A 21245-nucleotide genomic window follows, 5' to 3' on the forward strand; every position below is an offset into this window, starting at 1 on the left:
TGAACCGCCCCGCTTGTCACGCACGCAGCGGGGCAGCCGGCCCAAATGGCACCGTCGGGGGTTTCCTCCCAACCTTGGCGACCCACGTGATGCCCGGTGACATCGCCACCCCCCCAGCGCGGTTCTCAACCAGGTCTGGGAGTATAAGACCAGCCAGGCAGCCTGCAATAAACCAGTTTTTGCTCACTGAACTCAACCCGTCTGCTTGTGCGATCCTTCAGTGAGCGGCGAAGCCGCCGCTACAATAAATCTGGAATCGGATCCAGCCGTTGGCCCATTCGAAACCCCATCCCTGCTCTCCTCGCCACCGTCGCGTTCTCGGATGCTCCAGGCCCCGCGCAGCCTACCAGGCCTTGTCCGCTCCAACACTGTGGCCCTCGGTGTGGGGGGGGGAACGCTCGGCAGCACGGGGCCTCCCCCCTATTCTCAGTCAGGTTATCGCGAGCCCGTATTACCGCCCCTAGGGAACGTAACTGTTCGGCCTCGTCGCAATCGGTCGAAGCCGCGCAGGGAGCGGAGATCCCTAGGGGGCAGGTGGCGCACCAGAGAAAGGGTCCACTCACCGCCAGCGGCCGCGGCTCTGCGAACTCCAGGCGGCGCCACGTCATCCACAGTGCGCCGTCGCGACGTCATCCACAGTGCGCCGCTTCGGCGTCATCCACTGCGCGCCGCCGCGCGTGCGCTCCTTTCGTCATCCGCTTCCTTCCGGCCCATTGGGAAGAGCCTTGATCAGCTTGTCCCTGGTGCAGGCCTGATGGAAATATATTTTCTATGAGGTGAAGTTGTGTTAGGTCTCCATAAATCAAAAAAGTTCCTATTTCTAGATGATCTAAATTTTATTACCAGGATGAGTCTTATTGAGTGACAAATGCCTTTCCAGCTTTTGAGGTTTTTTTCCTCAGGAATTAATTATTGCTGGGTTTTAAAACGTTTTTAACAATCATCAACTTTATAACCATTATACAGTAAAAATCTAAAAGTCCGGACTTCTCGAAAACTCCACTAAAATCTGGACCGCACGAGAATCTGGACCTCGAAAACTCCATTAAAATCCGGACCACACGAGAATCCAGACTTCTCGAAAACACCATTAAAATCCTGACCGCACGAGAATCCGGACTTCTCGAAAACTCCACTAAACTCCGGAACGCACGAGAATCCGGACTCCTTGAAAACTCCACTACAATCCGGACCGCACGAGAATCCGGACTCCTCGAAAACTCCACTACAATCCGGACCGCACAAGAATCCGGACTTCTCGAAAACTCCAGTACAATCCGGACCGCACGAGAATCCGGACTTCTCGAAAACTCCACTACAATCCGGACCGCACGAGAATCCGGACTTCTCAAAAACTCCACTACAATCCGGACCGCACGAGAATCCGGACTTCTCGAAAACTCGATTAGAGTGTATTTGTCAGGAAATTGTAGAGGGGTAAGAATAATAGTACTTGAAGCAACAACGCACTCCTGTCGTGGTCTACTTTTGTTCCCATGCACACCATGCACATTGCCCACTGGTAAATGCAGTTCTTTATTATACACGTATAATAACATATCTTTCCCCTTTTTAAAAGAAATAAACGAACCACAAACACAATACTATTTTTACAAGGGTATCTACATTCCGTGGCCAGTCTCTTTCCACTCAGTCAGCAGCTTTCAATCAAATTCTGAGGTGGTTTAACAGTCCTATTTGCTCTGGTATGTGTTTCCATTGGTGTATTGCTTGCATTTGTTGTGTTAGTATTTGGGTCTTTCTGTGAACTCTGAACATGTTCCTTTTCTACATGCACTGGCTCCTTTTGTGTACTGACAGGTGAAGGGTCACAACCATGGGTTGGAGCTTGTGGTCGTAGGTCCATGCCGTTCCTTCTAAGAGGTGTCCTTCCCTCTGTCTGGATCTGGTAGGAACATGGATCATTTCCCCTGCACATATCCTTGCTTGGACCATGTGCCAAAATTGTGATCTCAGATTCACACTTGGACTCCAGACTTCAGGACTGGTCAACTTGTTTCTGTTTTACTTTCTCTTTTTCTTCTTTAGCCTATTTGACCTTATGTACTTCTTTAGGTGTCAATAGATTTTCATGCATTGGAAGGTTGGTCCATATCCATACCCATCAATGTAACCATCAGTATTTGGGCAGGAGAAAGGCCATTCTGTAGTGGCACACTTCTGTGGAAATCCTCTTGTCCATCGTGCACTTTCTTCATGTGACTCTTTGCCACCTTGACAGAACTCTCTGCAAGGCCATTAGACTTTGGATGATATGGGCTTGAAGTTATATGTCAAAATCCCCAAATATTAACAAAGGACTCAAATTCACAGCTCGAAAATTGTGGGCCATTGACTTATACTACTTCACAAGGAATCTATGCCTTGCAAAAACATTTTTCATGAAAGTGATAACTCCTTTGGTGAATGTTGACTGCAGTGTTGCTATATCTGGGAAATTGGAAAATGGCCTGTTACTACTATATGACTCTTCCCATTACAATCAAACAAACCTACTCCAACTTTGAAGTGGCCTGTGTGGTGTAAGCAATTCTGCTTGCTGCTTTATTTATAGGTGAGGCATATTTCACATGAAGCAGTGGTCTGACTTATGTCTTGGTTAATTCTTGGCTGGTACATCACCTCTCAAGTTCTTGTTTGCATTTTTCCTCACCAAGATGTCCTTCGCGTATCTTCTGGAGTATTTCCTTGTGTAACAACACTGGAATCACAAACCTGTTCCCTTTGAAGACCATATCTTTCACAACTGACAGTTCATCTTCGCATGCCCAATAATCCCAAATACCCTTTGGACTGTCATCCTGAGCTGCTGGCCATCCTTTCTGTGTTTTATCTTTGAGCTTTTTCATTGTTTCATCTGTCTTTGTTGCTTTCTTGATCTACTTTGTTCTATCCCAGGATACTGGAAATGAGGTGATAATCATGTCAACATTGGCCTGTATCTCTGTATTAACCTCTTGGTTGTTCTTTTCTTTCTTGTCAACTGCTCGAGACAGTGCATCAGCTGCAAACATGTATTTTCCTGGCACATAGATCATTTTCAATCTTCTTCAGCATGAGGCTGAAACAAGCCATGAAAGAGCTCAACAATGAAGACGCTGTTTACATCCGGTTCCGCACGGATGGCAGACTTTTCAATCTGAGGCGCCTGAAAGCTCACACCAAGACACAAGAGCAACTTGTCCGTGAACTACTCTTTGCAGATGATGCCGCTTTAGTTGCCCATTCAGAGCCAGCTCTTCAGCGCTTGACGTCCTGTTTTGCGGAAACTGCCAAAATGTTTGGCCTGGAAGTCAGCCTGAAGAAAACTGAGGTCCTCCATCAGCCAGCGCCCCACCATGACTACCAGCCCCCCCACATCTCCATCGGGCACACAAAACTCAAAATGGTCAACCAGTTTACCTATCTCGGCTGCACCATTTCATCGGATGCAAGGATCGACAACGAGATAGACAACAGACTCGCCAAGGCAAATAGCGCCTTTGGAAGACTACACAAAAGAGTCTAGAAAAACAACCAACTGAAAAGCCTCACAAAGATTAGCGTATACAGAGCTGTTGTCATACCCACACTCCTGTTCGGCTCCGAATCATGGGTCCTCTACCGGCATCACCTACGGCTCCTAGAAAGCTTCCACCAGCATTGACTCCGCTCCATCCTCAACATTCATTGGAGCGATTGGAGGAGTCACGTGATGGAGTAGTGGCCGGACGGTGAACTCCAGCCCTCTCCAGAAAAGTCGGGAAAAACAAGAGAAAACACAAAGGCACAGAAATAAAAGTTACAGAAAAGTGAGTATAAAGGTGGAAAGAAGATGGCGACAAAAAAAGAAAAGTCGAAAGCAACGGTAAGAAGAGAGGAAGAGAAGACAAAGGAGGAAAAAGGTGAAGGCCTTACCTGTCCGAAGAGGCCCGCTGCGGAGAGAGAAACCCGCTCCCTCAGGTCGGTAAATAATGGACTACAAAAATGGCTCGCAGAGCCGAACAAAAGTGCGCAACCGCGCATGCGCGAAGTTTCGCGCATGCGCGATGCGAATGAAAAAAAACACACCGACGGGAGGGGGGACCAGCTGGGGAGTCGATCTCCACAGCCGGCAACGACAGCTGCAGAACACCTGCAGCAAGAAGAGACCACAGAAGACAATAGAAACAAGATAGAAGAGGAGGAAAGGGCAGCAAAGAAACAACAGATGGCCAACCCAGAGGAAGAAGAAGAGGAAGAGTATGGTGAAATAGAAGAAGAAAAGAGAGGCAAGGTAAAGGATATACTTGCTCTTATTAGAGGATACATGGAATCATTTAGAGAATGGCAAACACAGGAATTTAAGGATTTAAGAAAAAGAATAAACAACACAGAAGAGAAAATAAATAAAATGGAGATGACCTTAACAGAAATGGGAAAGAAAATGGACAAGATGGAAGAGCGGGCAGTAGCAGCAGAAATGGAGGTAGAAGACTTAAAAAAGAAATTGGAGGAATCTAATAAAAAAACTAAAGAGACACAAGAACTACTAGCTCAAAAAATAGATACAATGGAAAACCATAACAGAAGAAATAACATAAAGATAGTGGGCCTTAAGGAAGATGAAGAAGGCAAGAATATGAGGGAGTTTATAAAAGAGTGGATACCTAAGACCCTAGGATGTCCAGAACTACAGCATGAAATGGAAATAGAAAGGGCACATAGAGTATTGGCCTCTAAACCACAACCACAACAAAAACCAAGATCTATTGTAGTAAAATTCCTAAGATATACTACAAGAGAAAAGGTACTGGAGAAGACAATGGAAAAAGTAAGAGAGGGCAACAAACCACTGGAGTATAAAGGACAAAAAATCTTCATTTATCCAGATATAAGTTTTGAACTCCTAAAGAAGAGAAAAGAGTTCAATACAGCAAAGGCGATTTTATGGAAGAAAGGGTATAAATTTATACTAAAGCATCCAGCGGTGTTGAAAATATTTATTCCAGGACAACAAAACAGACTATTCGCGGATCCAGAAGAAGCACGAAAATTTGCAGAACAATTACAAAAATAGACTGAGGGAGGAAGACGGGTAATGAGAGTTAAAATGATCACGACTGATATGTATGTGGGTAAAGACAAAAATAGACTGAGGGATGAAGACGGGTAATGAGAGTAAAAATGATCACGATTGATATGTATGCAGGTAAAGAGGTATAAGAGTGAATAGAGACAATGAGCATACATGAATGTATCTGTACTTAGAGGAAAATATGGATAGTATAGACAAGAATTAATAAGGGAAGGTAATGGAATAGAGAGAATAAGGAGGGAATTAAAAGAGGGACCTTTGTGACATATGAAAAGTGAAATCTTTTCTGGGGGAGGCGGGGTGGGGGGAAATAGCGGTCACTGCAAAATCAGTTGACGCTTGCGAGTGGATTCGCAAATCCAAATGGAGAGGGGAGATGTGGTTGTCCGACAAGGGATAAAGGACAACTCAGGAGGTGAAGGGGAGATTGGGGATAAATAAGATAGAAATAGGAGAATAAGGAAAATGTTAGATGTTGTAGGAATGTTGTCTTATAAAGAGTTGAAAATAAGAAAACAGAAATGGAAAAGGAGGAAAGGTAATGATGGAAAAACGGAAAGAGAAGATAAACAAAATATAAAAGGGCTACGCTGAACTATATGTCTTTAAATATTAATGGAATACATAACCAAATTAAAAGGAAGAAACTACCAAATTTAAATGAATAAATGTATTCCATTAGAAAAAATAACATATTGGTTAAGAAATAACATTGAAATATTCGAACAAGTATAGGAGCCTTACATTAAATACAATAGCGAAAACCTACCGGGGACAAACATTACCTAAGTTGATGGAAGGAGAAGGAAAGAAAAGAATGGACTCAGTAGAATTTCTGGTGTAATTTGGTTGAATGACAACATTGTCTGACTGGCTTAATGCAACCTAGATTGTATACCTAAAATGGATGAGAGGGGGGGGTGGGGGGGTGGTTTGGGAGGAAAGGGGGGGGGGGGAGAAAAAGTCACTGTATATGTGTGAAAAGAAATAGTGTATATCATGGCTAATGTGATTTATGGTGTGAAAAATAAAAAAATTTAAAAAAAAAAAAAAAAAAAAAAAAAAAAACATTCATTGGAGCGACTTCATCCCTAACATCGAAGTACTCGAGATGGCAGAGGCCGACAGCATCGAATCCACGCTGCTGAAGATCCAACTGTGCTGGGTAGGTCACGTCTCCAGAATGGAGGACCATCACCTTCCCAAGATCGTGTTATATGGCGAGCTCTCCACTGGCCACCGTGACAGAGGTGCACCAAAGAAGAGGTACAAGGACTGCCTAAAGAAATCTCTTGGTGCCTGCCACATTGACCACTGCCAGTGGGCTGATATCACATCAAACTGTGCATCTTGGCACCTCACAGTTCGGCAGGCAGCAACTTCCTTTGAAGAAGACCGCAGAGCCCACCTCACTGTCAAAAGACAAAGGAGGAAAAACCCAACACCCTATCCCAACCAACCAATTTTCCCTTGCAACCCCTGCAACCGTGTCTGCCTGTCCCACATTGGACTTGTCAGCCACAAACGAGCCTGCAGCTGACGTGGACATTACCCCTCCATAAATCTTCGACCGCGAAGCCAAGCCAAAGAAAAAGAAGAAAAGAAGAGATCATTTTCACATTTATTTCTGCAGCCTCATCAACATGCACTGTACTCTCAAGGGGCAGTTATTCAGTGGTTTGGACATAATTGAGACCAATGATTTATGGTCAGCCTCCACTTCAAGAGCTTGTATTGATGGAACCTTTCGTATGCATAAGTGCTGGCATGAAGCTCTTTCTCTATCTGTGCATAGTTGGCTTCTGCACTTGTTAAAACTCTTAATGCATAGGCCACAGTTTGCTATGTGCCCTCTTGCTGCTGCAGTAGTACTGCTCCAAGGCCATGTCGGGATGTATCAGCCGAGATCCTGATCCGCCTATCAGGATCATAAAATTTTGGTTCAGGCTCTTTTAGGCTCTGTTAGGACTTTTTTGAGTGCCTGGAAGCACTCTTGCTCATGCAACCAGATCCACTCATTATTCTGCTCAAGTAGTGATCCAAGTGGTACTGACACAGTCGACAGATGAGGGATGAACTAAGCCAGTTAAGTCACCTTAAACATCTCACCTCCTCTTTGTTTTGGGGCCTCACAAAATTCTCAATGGCTGATATCTATCTTGGATCAGGCTTCACTCCCTGTTCAGATATGACATCTCCTCTGAAGGTCAGTGACTTTACACCAAACTCACATTCCTCTTTATTCATTTTCATATTGACATTCCATGTCATGTCAAGCAATTGCGTTAGCTGCATATAATATTCATTTTTGGTGTAAGGCCATTTCAGTCCACAAGCCCATTACACCCAATTAACCTACACCCTCAGTACGTTTCAAATGGCGGGAGGAAAGTGGAGTTCTCAGGGAAACCCACGCAGACTCTGGGAGAACTCCTTAATGACAGCGTGGGATTTGAATCCCAGTCCCGATCTCTGGCCTGTAAAGGTGATGCGTGTGGTGATATGTAATTACACCACTAGGTCACCAGGGGTCATCCCAGTGACCTTGTATATAAAGCAGTCCAGAGCTGCAGTCTAGCCTTCCAGGTTCGTCTTGCAGAGACACAAGACCTCTTAGTGTACATATTAGTTTATTAAAGCTGTCTTATACTCACACTGCTGGTGTGGTTATTGTCAGTACAATTTAATAAACTAATATCATAGCTACTAGGATGGAAGCTGCTTCTGCTCCAACGCACATTCCCGACCTCCTGGAGACTCTTCCTGAGGAATGGAATTCAGGGATGACCAGCACGCATGTGCATCCGAGGACAAAGACGGTGAGGGACCGCTGTACTGGAATCGTGGTGGAATGTGGGGAAGACCACAGAAGTACAATAGGGCAGGTAAGAAACAGCCAAGAGCCCTGCCTGCCCATTGGTTCGCCAGTACAGGCGCCACCGACCCTAAACCCTGGTCTGATCAGAAAGGGGCCACTACAAGCGAAGGTGGAGGATCTCTACAAGTCGTTCTCCCGATCGCTACATATGTGCAGAATTCCTGACCACTCCAAAGCCAGGGAAATCAGACACCGCTACCGTCACTCCCCCAGCAGCAATTTCCCCAGTACCACCGAGACCTGACGCTACCATTGGGATCCACCCCTAAGCCCGCTGAAAATGTCCCAAAGCCAGAGACTCAGCCAACAGCCCCAAGCACCCAGGTTACTCCTCCAGCAGACACAAGCCCCAGAGGCTCTACCAGCAGCTCCCAGTACCCCAGGGACCTCCCTTGCTACACCTAGACCCAGAGACCACGTGGAGACCGGGAACAACCCCTGGGGTGCCCCCACATTATCTAAGGGACCAGAGACTGCGGCTTAGCCATGTGCTGTGACCAGACAGGCTGGAGCTCGACCCCAGAAATCCCGGAGACAGCACGCATTTCGGCCGCTGGCAGAGATGCTTTCTGAATTACGTGGAGGGTGCTGAGGCATCGGATTTAATGCAGCTATTAATGCTGCTGTTAGCACAGCTGGGAGACCACCCTTACTCCCTTATACAAGATGCCAGGTCCTACCAAGAGGCAATGAGCACTTTACAGAGGCATTACAGTGAGGGGCATCGGGAACTCCACTCCCGGTACAGACTCATGACCAGGTCCCAACAAGTAGAGGAGTCTGCCAGAGACTTTATACTCTCTCTGAAAGACCTGGCAAGAGGCTGCAACCTCAGCTCAGCGGAGGACCTTATTAGGGACAGAATTGTTGCGGGCATACAGTCCACTGAGACGAGACATCGATTGCTGAAGAAAGGAATGGTGGGGGTAGATGAGTGAGACTATTGCAGAAGCTTTAGAAAACACCTGGAAAGATTTGGAGGAGTACTTACAGGACCCTGGGGCTGGGACAAACATCACACTGCTGGACTCTCTAGCCCCACGAAAAGTATGCTGCCTCACAGGAAACCACAGCAGCAGCAGCACCTTGAGGATCCAAAGTGCTTTTACTGTGGACAAAGAAAGCACCCCAGAACCCTCTGCCCTGCCAGAGAAAATGTCTGTTCCAACTGTGGAAAACATGGGCATTATGCAAAAGTCTGCAGAAGCCCCAAGGCCACAGCCAAGGCCCATTCTCATGCTAATGAGAGGCAGGAAAGCTCTTCTTTCTCCACAGACAAACAGAAGAAGAAGAATGCCATGTGCAGCCAGCCATCTTGGACAAATGCTACAGAGCAGGGGACACAGTCTTAAGGAGATGAATATGATGCCGAGTACTATCAGATGGAAGAACGACAAAATCCTGCGCTGGTGGATAGAATTGCCTACATTTAACTATGACATTCTATACCGCCCTGGGAGACTCATCGAACCCCCAGTTGTGCTGTCCAGAGGCACTTGTGCCATCTTTAACAACACGTCCCATTTGCAGACCTTGCACAATGAGCTGGGCCACCCGGGAGTCACTAGACTGTTTCACTTCATAAAAACTCAAAACCTCCCATTTTTGGTAGAGAAAGTGAGGTCAGTGAACAAGAGCTGCCCCATCTGTGTGGAATGCAAACCGCAATTTTACCAGCCAGACAAAGCCACCCTGATAAAAGCTACCAAATTTTTGAGCGCCTCAGCCTCAATTTTAAAGGCCCGCTCCTGTCCAATAATAGAAATGTCTATTTCCTAAACGTAATAGATGAATATTCCCGTTTCCCCTTCGCAATCCCGTGTTCTGATGTATCAGCAGCCATGGTTATAAAAAGCCTTCAACCCATCTTCAGCATATTTGGGTACCCGAACTACATACACACAGATGGGGGTACTGCATTCATGAGCGCAGAAGAGGGATTGCTATCAGCCGCACTAGAAGTTACAATCCCGGGGGAATGGACAAGTCGAAAGGGAAAATGCCACTATCTGGAAAACGGTCCTCTTGACCTTACTAGATGGCAAGAAGTGTTGCCAGAAGCCCTATACACCATACGTTCTTTGTTGTGTACTGTCACTAACATGGCCCCACATGACCGTATCTTTTCTTTCACAAGGTGCAAGACGAACCTGGAAGGCTAGACTGTAGCTCTGGACTGCTTTATAGACAAGGTCACTGGGATGACCTAGTAGTGTAATTACATATCACCACAGTGCACTAACCACTTAAACAACTTTATTTTTTGAGCTGCTTTAACCAACGCACTCGACCTCTTTCGTAATCTACTCTTTGTTTCTGCACCAAACTTGTGCATTGCCTACTGGGAAATGAAGTTCTTTATTATATAGGAAAAATAACACCCCGAGAATCAGGACTTTTTGAAATTTCTCGGCTGCAATCTGGTACACCCGAGAATCCACACTTCTCAACAACTCTTGGTTTTTGTTTGCGTGCGTGCATTACATGTGTGCATGCATTGTGGAAGCGCCACAGATATACTGCCCAAGAATCCGGAAAATCAAAAAATCTGGATCGACCTATTCCCAAGCAATTTGGATTGTAGGATTTTACTGTAGTTGGAAAAGTGAGAAGACAAGTTAAAGCAATTATTTCTGGCATTTTTTTTAAGTTCAAATTTTGAACATCTGTAGTTTTTTTTTTGGTTAAAGTGGTTACATGCTTTATTCTGGAAAGCAGAAGATGCTGATGCTTGGAAGCTGAAGCCAAACCAAAATCTGCTGAAGTAATTGAGAGGGTCAAGCAGAATGAATGGAAGAAAAATAATGGGTGACCTTTCCAGCCAAAACTGACTGGCTGGTATGGGAACACCAATGCCTCTGAGCATAAATCTCTCTAAAAGGTAGTGGACACAGCCCAGGACATTACAGGCAAAATCCTTCCCACTACTGAGTACATCAACAGGGAACGCTTCCGTCGGAGAGCAGCAGCAATCATCAAAGACCCTCACCACCCAGCACATACTCTTTTCTTGCTGCTACTGTCAGGAAAGATGTATAGGTGTCACAACACTCACACCTCCAGGTTCAGAAACAGCTGCTACCCCCCTACCATCAGAGTCCCCAACGACACACTCAATCAGGGACTAATTTAAGGACTTACTTGTGCACTTCATTAATTTTCTTTGCTCCCTCTGTATTACACAGTCAGTTTGTTTGTATTCGTTATCTGTTTACAGTTCTTTTGATTGTTTACATGTTCATGCTGTGTGCAGTTAATTTTTGCTCTACCAATTAGTGGTCATTCTGCCAGGCATGCAGGAAAAAGGAATCTTAGGGTTGTATGGGATGTCATGTATGTACTCTGCCAATAAATCCCTGCAGAGGGCACTCTGATATATACGTAATAGCAAGATCCAGTCTAAAATCCCATTGAAAAGAATAACCACTTCATTTTACTGTAAAGAAAATTACTGCCCTCAAATCCTCTCTGCAGATGCTTTGTTGTCATTATCTCAATTTAATTTTGACCCTCATCATTTTGCATATTTTTCTGCTTCAAATTTGCTTTAAAAAAGCAGTTTTATTGCCTCATGCGGTTGACCCAATCAATGCTCAAACCATTTGGAATGAAGACTTCAAAAAAATTGCTTTTCATTCTTTTTTTCAAAGCATTATGTTGTCTTGGGTAGCAAAATAAATAAATTAGGTTGAAACTGAGAAAAAAAAACCAATCCTGGCCCAAAAGTGGTTGGTACTTAACATAGCAAGTCACTGAAATGCAACAATGAAACAGCCAGCTGGTGCTAAATTATATTAGTCTGTAGTAGGATGGTTTGGTTTTACTGCTTGTTCCAATGTTGGTTACTGAAATACTGTCCTATAATTTCATAAATTATCTTTTATTTAAACAAGGGATTGTACTAAGTCACTGTTAACACATAATGAATGAAGCAAAAACAAACCTATTGAGTTCAAATTTATTGTCATATCTGCCACAGTGAGAATGGAATCAAAATATCTGCAGAGAAATTGAGAAAAAAAACTGATAGCAATAGCAGATTTAGAACTTCAAATTCCAAGTCACAACTGAACAGCATTAAACAAATAAACTGTGCTTTACTAAAATTAATATCTTTCTTTTTTTAATTAAAAAAATGTTGACATAGTAGGAGTCCATGCTGTCCAATTTAAACCTCATTAACCTACACCCCTGGTACGCTTAGAACAATGGGAGGAAACTGGGTCCCTTGAGAAAATCCATGCAGACATGGGGAGAATGTACCAACTTCTTACAGACAGTGCAGGATTCAAACCCCAATCCGGTCCAAGTTGTTGGCACTGTAAAGGCGTTGCACTAGCCACTCTGCCAACCATACTGCCCTTGGCAAATAGAGAAACAGGAAAATCATACAGGTAGTCCCAGATTTATGACCATAATTTGGATTCAAGGATTGGTCATAATTTGGATTGGATGTAAGTTAGATGCGCCCCACTGCATATGGCTTAATGATTAAAGCAACTTTAAAAAAAAGATTTTCAACAAATGAACCTTTAATGAAGAATGAAGAACCTTTAATGAACATTTAATGAAGAATCTTTAATAAAGATACTCAACATATGAATTTCTAGTAAATAATAAAGTCATTGGACTCAGGCGTTGGGCTGTCGTGGGGAGCAGGGACCTTGGGCTTCTGCTGGACCCGGGGACTTAGGGCTGCTGCCAGGAGTGGGGACTTCGGGCTAATGCCGGGAGTGGGGACCACTATATATAGCACTTTTAATACAAAATATATACTTGTACAGTAGTGTTAATAAATATATTTTTTAAAATTTCAGTTGTATATGTGGGCGGACGTAACTCGTGAAGGTCAGAAGTCAAGGACTACCTGTACTTCTCTTACCAGAGCAACCAACCACTAGATAGCATAAATTTAAAATGTCTGATGGAAAGATTAAAGGGAAGTTGTGTGAAAAAAAATCACTTTGAGATTAAAGGGGTCTTGAACTAACTGTCTGAATGGATTGGTGGAAGCAGAACCCTCAGTACACTTCAAAAAAATTGTGGAAATGTCTTAATTTGCAGGATTATGGGAATGGCCTACAGACAGTATCTTGCAACTATGATTTTCACAATGGGACTTGGAACATCTGTTCTCTTAAACCTTTTCTCACCATTCAATGAGAGTAGGAGAATAGAGTGTATGAATAGAGTGCTGTTCATTTGGTGCAGGAGGGAAGTTTTCAGATTTATAAATAATTTGGTTCTCTTTTGGGGCAGAGGTGACCTTCACAAGAGAGATGGCATTATATCTGAACCAGAGGGGGAACATTATTCTGGTGAGCAGATTCTCTAGATTCACCCAGGAGGATTTAAATTAGTCTTGACAGAGGTGGGGGTGCAAGATGGAGAGAGAAGCTTATGGACAGCGAACAAGGCAAATGAAGTGCATTGAAGCAGAACAGGATGGGGAGAGCAAGCAACAAGGTAAGGCAGGTAAACTTTACTGTGTTAATTTTCATGCCAGAAGACTGATGGGGAAAGCAGATGAGCTTAGGACATGGGTAGGGATGGGCAATGGTATGTTGTAGCCATGGTTGAAGGAGGACCAGGGTTAGCAGTTCAATGTGTCAGGATTACCTATGACAATCCAGGATTGCAATGTTCCTTAATTCTGGAATATTGTATTTGCTTCTTGTGATGTTGTCTTCCCAGTTGTGAGCAATCAAACTAACTGCTTGAACTTTGCTAAATGAACTGTAAATGAGGCCCTGAGATTTCAATTGTTTTATTTAGTTTATTCATTTTTCAGGATCCAGGCTTCATTGCCAACACCATCCCTAATTACCTTTGAAGATACTGGTAAGCTGACTGTTTGCAGTCAATAAATGTTTGAGTTATTTGCTGAAGATGCTCCCACAGATGCTGGTGGGTGAAAATTTCCACAATTTAGACTAAATGATGATGAACGACTGTTAATACATTTCCAAATAGAAATGGTGTATGACATGAGGTTAACCTGCTGTCCATGTCTGTCTTGGTCATAGGATTTGGGAATTGTTATTAGCTTAGCCTAGGTGCAAAGTATTTTATTGATGGTACACACCTCAGCCACTGTATGCCAGTGGTGGAGAAAATTAATGTTCAGGGTGGCGATAGGAGCTAAACACGTGAGCTATTTCATACTGGAAGATATTGAGCATCTGGGTACTTCACCCATCCAGTTAAAGTGTGGAGTGGAGTAGTGCATTGTGCTCCAGGTTTATGCCTTAAGGAGGTGGAAAGAAGTTTGCTATATCAGGAGCTGAGTTGCTCACTGCAGGATACCGATCCTCTTTCCTGCTCATGTAGCTAAAGTACAGGCAACCCCCTTGTTATGGCCATCCAGATAACATAAATTCAGCTTTACGAAATTCATTAATGATAACGCAAAATTTCAAGGTACAGAATAAAATGTGCTCTTAGAGAATTTCTGAGAAAAATACAACTTTCTTGATGCATGCACAGATGATGCAGTTTCACCATACAAAAGATTGTATTGTTGGGTTCACCTGTATTTATGTGGTTGGCCTAGTTGACCTTTTGATCAGTGATGGCACCCAGGAAATTGATGCCAATTTAACCTGGCCTTGGGTATACGATTGAATATCAAGGGATGGCAATGGATTCTTTATTTTTGGAGATGGGTACTTTGGCATTTATCAACATGCTTAAATGTTGTGTAGTTCTTACAGGCATAGACTAGCATATTAGTTAAGGGATTGTGAATCATCCGCAAGCATCCCTATTTCCAACCTTAAAATTAGAAACAAGGTCATTGAATAAGAATTGAAGATGAGTGAGCCAAAGGCATCAACCTGAGGACCCGTATTCCACTCCCACTCTGAGCTCTCTGTTCTCAGATTAATTGAACAGAGCCCACACATGCTCTGTAGTGGGCAGAACAAGTGACGTAAAATTTGATGCAGAAAGAAGGAAGAAAATTGATATAAACTAAAGGGCTACCGAAATCAAGAGATTTGGTAGTATGTATATGTATAAAACCAACAAGGTCGGGTCAGATACAGCAATGAGCTCTCTGAACCCTTCTCCATTAACAATGGCATGAAGCAAGGCTGTGTTCTCGCACCAACCCTCTTTTCAATCTTCTTCAGCATGATGCTGAACCAAGCCATGAAAGACCCCAACAATGAAGACGCTGTTTACATCCGGTACCGCACGGATGGCAGTCTCTTCAATCTGAGGCGCCTGCAAGCTCACACCAAGACACAAGAGAAACTTGTCCGTGAACTACTCTTTGCAGATGATGCCGCTTTAGTTGCCCATTCAGAGCCAGCTCTTCAGCGCTTGACGTCCTGCTTTGCGGAAACTGCCAAAATGTTTGGCCTGGAAGTCAGCCTGAAGAAAACTGAGGTCCTCCATCAGCCAGCTCCCCACCATGACTACCAGCCCCCCCACATCTCCATCGGGCACACAAAACTCAAAACGGTCAACCAGTTTACCTATCTCGGCTGCACCATTTCATCAGATGCAAGGATCGACAATGAGATAGACAACAGACTCGCCAAGGCAAATAGCGCCTTTGGAAGACTACACAAAAGAGTCTGGAAAAACAACCAACTGAAAAACCTCACAAAGATAAGCGTATACAGAGCCGTTGTCATACCCACACTCCTGTTCGGCTCCGAATCATGGGTCCTCTACCGGCACCACCTACGGCTCCTAGAACGCTTCCACCAGCGTTGTCTCCGCTCCATCCTCAACATCCATTGGAGCGCTTTCATCCCTAACGTCGAAGTACTCGAGATGGCAGAGGTCGACAGCATTGAGTCCACGCTGCTGAAGATCCAGCTGCGCTGGATGGGTCACGTCTCCAGAATGGAGGACCATCGCCTTCCCAAGATCATGTTATATGGCGAGCTCTCCACTGGCCACCGTGACAGAGGTGCACCAAAGAAAAGGTACAAGGACTGCCTAAAGAAATCTCTTGGTGCCTGCCACATTGACCACCGCCAGTGGGCTGATAACGCCTCAAACCGTGCATCTTGGCGCCTCACAGTTTGGCAGGCAGCAACCTCCTTTGAAGAAGACCGCAGAGCCCACCTCACTGACAAAAGGCAAAGGAGGAAAAACCCAACACCCAACCCCAACCAACCAATTTTCCCCTGCAACCGCTGCAACCGTGTCTGCCTGTCCCGCATCGGACTTGTCAGCCACAAACGAGCCTGCAGCTGACGTGGACTTTTTACCCCCTCCATAAATCTTCGTCCGCGAAGCCAAGCCAAAGAAAAAAGAAATATGGAAAGGAATGGAGGGTTACAGGTTGAGTGTAGGTTAGGTTGGAGAAAGTGTTCGGCATGGACTAGAAGGGCCAAGTTGGCCTGTTTCTACTCTGTAATTGTTATATGGTTATAACATTGGTGGATTCCTTGGGATTTTGAGGGGCATGCTCATCAAGTCAATTCAAGTTTATTGTCATCAGATTGCACAAGTGCAACCCAACGGAACAGCATTCTCCAGTCCTTGGTGCAAAACACATAGGCACACAACCAGACATAACACACATACAGATAAACAATACATATGCAGGAGAAATCTTAATATATGCAAATAAATAAATATTGTTTCATGAATGGGAGAGTCTTGGATGATTAGTGTGAGCAGTTCCTTTGGTCGTTCAGTAGCCTCACTGCCCGTGGGAAGCAGCGTTCCTCAGCCTGGTGACGCTGGCTCTGACGCTCCTGCATCTCTTTCCCAAAGGGAGCAGATGAAAGATGCTGTGTGCAGGGTGGAAGGGGTCATATAATGCATGTCGAAAGAACCAAAGACTTGATGATCCAAACCAAAGCTTTTTATTAACTAAAAAATTGGAGCATATCACAAGTAGGTCGACCAGTCCAGAATGGTCTGGCTAGGAGCAATCCTTTAAGACCTGCCAGTAGGTGTGGCTACACTCTCAGCCAATCACAGTCATTCTACACGACCAATCTGTACATATGTACATATACACATTGGTGATAGAATCTTTATCACAGGTCATCAGTGATTTTGTGCACCATCCTCAGATAATGATTCCTGTAGATCACATTAATGGGAGTGAGGGTGTGGAGCACTGTTAGCCAGAATCAGACACACACACAAGGTAAAGACTGAACAACAGGCTTTAATCCACAAAACCCTCCACAGAGCCAGGCTGGCTGTGGCTGCAGCAACTCAGTGTGAGGCCTCAGGAGCCCGGCTCAGGCTTATATCCCGGAGGGTGATTGACACCCGACCGGGTGGGGCTTGATCCTTTTATGCCGACTGTTTGGCAGCCGACCAGGTGTTGTCCTGTCCCCTTACTCTCCTACAGGTACAGAGGTTGCCCCCTGCAATAGCCCAGAGGTGTACCACCACAGAGGGAGACTCCATTGATCCTCTCTGCCACACTTATGGTCCTGTGGATTGACCGCCAATCCATTTCTCTGTAGCAATTGTCAAAAATGGTATATTCTGTGATCGTTTAATGCCCTTGTATACTTCAAAATGATGTCTAATTTTATTTCCTAAACAAGTAAACTACAATGAACTGTTATGTGCAAAGTAGGGAAAGAAAGGAAAATAATTCCCGGCACTTATGACCACGATTGGTCGAGAGGGACTGCACAATCCTTTTAGTTCTATGTATAGAGAAGGAGAAAAGAGAAAGGAGGAAATAAGAAAATGAAAACATTAACTAACATTTATGGAGCCAGAGGGAAGGACAATATAAAGAAAATTCAGAAAACTAACAGTGACATTTAAAGAAATGGGGCATTCGATTCAGGGAGATTGGGTGGTGATGTGAAGAGAAAGAGACAGAGCGTGACAAATTTTGTTCAATATAATTGCTGAATTTGAACTTAGATTCCAAATTATAACTTGGTTAATCGTTCTGCATTTATTTGAAAAGGGGCTTTCATTGAAAGTTTGATATTGAGACTTTCCCTAACTCCCCCAAAATTTAATCTTGTAAAATTCCTCCCTAAAATTTTTGAAGTTGAAATTATTAGGGGTATGAACTGAAATTGTGCTTAATACAGTTTACTCTTTTATTCTTTAATTGTTGATCTGTTTCATTCTGTTAAAATGTCCTCATTAAAACCTGTAACTCCCACTGTTGTGATACATTGTAGATGGTTCAAAAGTAATTTAAACTATTACATTTCTTGCTTGTAAAGAAATCTTCCAAGTTTAATGTCTTTGGTACAAAAAGCCTTTACTTCTATTCTCTGCATTTAAATGCTGCATTACTAAAAGATATTGATGTACGACATTTATTCACAATGAAGTCAGTTCACTAACAATGACGTTTCGGGTTGAGTTATAATTGTTGGTAGAAATAATGATGCTGAAAATAAATAATGTTATTTGACTTTATCTTTGTAATGTAACTCATTTGAGTGCGTTCCCATTTTGTTCCTCCTTTGTTTTAATGTTTTACTTCTCTTTTCCTTTATCTTGCTTGTTCCCTCCCATCCCTCCTTCAGTTATTGGAAAATAATGCCAGCAAATTAGTCAAAATCACACTGGATATTAAATCCTATTCAATCTATTCAAAACAAAGGGGAGGTAACAAGATGCAAGACAATCTCATAGTGGTAATCGGTGACTATCTGTCCGTTTAACGCACCCACTTATTTCCCTAGGCCACTCTGACAGTACTGTCCAGACTCACAATTGCAATCACTTGGAAAGACAAGGGCAAAAGGTTGACACCACACCTACCCACAAACTATCCTGACCTATTTTCCCTTTCTGAAATTATTGCTGGGTCCAAATTGTAAAGTTCTTTATTCAACAGTGTTATTGCCAAAAATCAGGATGGCATTTCACCTCCATGATCTCAAGGGGAATTCGTGATGGGAAATTTGGCAATGATGGCCAGATTCCATCAATAAAAATAAATCTTGTTTGAAATTTAGATCACTGGAGTTTGTTAACACCATGTTTAGACTTTGAACGAGATCCATTGATGATAGCTCACTTTCACATTATGATTTTTTTTTTTGCTTATGGCCTACATTTCCTCCCCTACAATGGGAACACTTTCACCATTTATCTTTATTCTAATGCTTGCTGTCCTTCAAATTAATCCCTTAATAATAATAATGGTATAAGGTTACAAGTTGCGCTTTTGCTGTTTTAGCTAACTGATTCCTGCAGATCTTCTTTTAAATCTGAGGCAGCTTGTGAATCCTGAGGTCACAGTAAACAACCTTTTACATGACATACATAAGGATTTTCAGCCCTTTTAATGCTATATCTCGAGTTCTAGTGATGACATAGTTTAACTGGGGTCTCTAAATCTGTTACCTCTGTAGAGATGTAATTTTGACATTCATGATTACTACTAATGCAGGGAGAACCACATGTCCATAGATGCATAATTTTTTTCTTTGGCTTGGCTTCGCGGACGAAGATTTATGGAGGGGGTAAAAAGTCCATGTCAGCTGCAGGCTCGTTTGTGGCTGACAAGTCCGATGCGGGACAGGCAAACACGGTTGCAGCGGTTGCAGGGGAAAATTGGTTGGTTGGGGTTGGGTGTTGGGTTTTTCCTCTTTTGCCTTTTGTCAGTGAGGTGGGCTCTGCGGTCTTCTTCAAAGGAGGTTGCTGCCCGCCAAACTGTGAGGCGCCAAGATGCACGGTTTGAGGCGTTATCAGCCCACTGGCGGTGGTTAATGTGGCAGGCACCAAGAGATTTCTTTAGGCAGTCCTTGTACCTTTTCTTTGGTGCACCTCTGTCACGGTGGCCAGTGGAGAGCTCGCCATATAACACGATCTTGGGAAGGCGATGGTCCTCCATTCTGGAGACGTGACCCATCCAGCGTAGCTGGATCTTCAGCAGCGTGGACTCGATGCTGTCGACCTCTGCCATCTCGAGTACTTCGACGTTAGGGATGAAAGCGCTCCAGTGGATGTTGAGGATGGAGCGGAGACAACGCTGGTGGAAGCGTTCTAGGAGCCGTAGGTGGTGCCGGTAGAGATGCATAATAGTATTAAAAGTATTGCACAGATTTCGGAGTAACATATAGTATTCTTGTATTATTCAACAAAACGTTGACAACAAAATCTAGGCAACATTGTTATTAAATTGAAAGCTACTAGTTTTCAAAATGTTGTAAAATTCAGAAAATATTAATTATATTATTTGCATTTGCAAAAGAAATTGCTTAACAAGTTCAGAGGCTCTTGGGAACAGAAGAGTGGACCAGAATTTTGAAGAGAATGGTCTTCTCTACCCACCATCCAGTGGTGACCCAGTCTTTAGCAAAGCAGTGATTCACTTGTATTTCTTCTTGTTGAGTGTACTACATTTAGTGCTCACTTTTATAACCTAGACCAGCAACAATAGAAATTCACCAAGATAATGGTATCTTCAAAACAATAATTGTTTTCATTAATAATGATTAATAATAAGGACCATCGCCTTCCCAAGATCGTGTTATATGGCGAGCTCTCCACTGGCCACCGTGACAGAGGTGCACCAAAGAAAAGGTACAAGGACTGCCTAAAGAAATCTCTTGGTGCCTGCCACATTGACCACCGCCAGTGGGCTGATAACGCCTCAAACCGTGCATCTTGGCGCCTCACAGTTTGGCGGGCAGCAGCCTCCTTTGAAGAAGACCGCAGAGCCCACCTCACTGACAAAAGGCAAAGGAGGAAAAACCCAACACCCAACCCCAACCAACCAATTTTCCCTTGCAACCGCTGCAATCATGTCTGCCTGTCCCGCATCGGACTGGTCAGCCACAAACGAGCCTGCAGCTGACGTGGACTTTTTACCCCCTCCATAAATCTTCGTCCGCGAAGCCAAGCCAAAGAAGAAAGAAAGATTAATAATATAAAATCTTACTTAGTTCTAAACGTAACTCCACTCTGTGTGTGTGTGTGTGTGTGTGTGTGTGTGTGTGTGTGTGTGTTTAAAAAATTAATGGATAGGTAAAGAGAGACAGATAGATTTGCCCCACATTCCTCCTTCTCAGCTGTGTGGAGTGGTGGGTGGGGGGGGGGGGGGAAATCCAAACCATTACAGATCAGGCATAATTCTGAAGAGATTATTTCAAAGTTCAGTCTCAGGAAATCTTTTGTGTTGAAACTCAGAGACTTTAAAACTGCTGTTTAAAAGTACTCAAACTCACAAAATTTTGTAGATTTGTTTTCAAAGAAATATTTCTTCATATGAATGATTTTCCTCTCTTGCATGGAGGTTTTGGAATTTGTGTTTCACACGATGATTTCACCAACCCAGGCAAGGGTTAAATGAAGCCATTACAAATGAACATGGTAGAA

General features: G+C 43.7%; 1 protein-coding gene and 1 long non-coding RNA gene across 6 annotated transcripts in view; one reads left to right on the top strand and one right to left on the bottom strand.

Moving 5' to 3' along the window:
* jagn1a (jagunal homolog 1a) overlaps window positions 1-645 on the bottom strand; it is a 109621-nt gene extending 108976 nt beyond the window's left edge. For all 4 annotated transcript variants that reach the window (XM_069888664.1, XM_069888662.1, XM_069888658.1 and 1 more), the window contains exon 1: window positions 564-645. The gene's annotated coding sequence lies outside the window, so the exon portion shown is untranslated. The remainder of the gene's footprint in view (window positions 1-563) is intronic.
* A 57-nt stretch (window positions 646-702) lies between these two features.
* Window positions 703-21245, top strand: part of LOC138739752 (uncharacterized) — a 28450-nt gene continuing 7907 nt past the window's right edge. Inside the window, exons 1-2 of one of the 2 annotated variants that reach the window (XR_011342388.1) lie at window positions 703-1437; window positions 13747-13796. This is a non-coding gene — a long non-coding RNA (uncharacterized lncRNA). The remainder of the gene's footprint in view (window positions 1438-13746; window positions 13797-21245) is intronic. The other variant, XR_011342389.1, reaches the window with a different exon arrangement.

The sequence above is a fragment of the Narcine bancroftii genome, chromosome 7 (genome assembly GCF_036971445.1).
Source record: "Narcine bancroftii isolate sNarBan1 chromosome 7, sNarBan1.hap1, whole genome shotgun sequence".
Taxonomy (NCBI): domain Eukaryota; kingdom Metazoa; phylum Chordata; class Chondrichthyes; order Torpediniformes; family Narcinidae; genus Narcine; species Narcine bancroftii.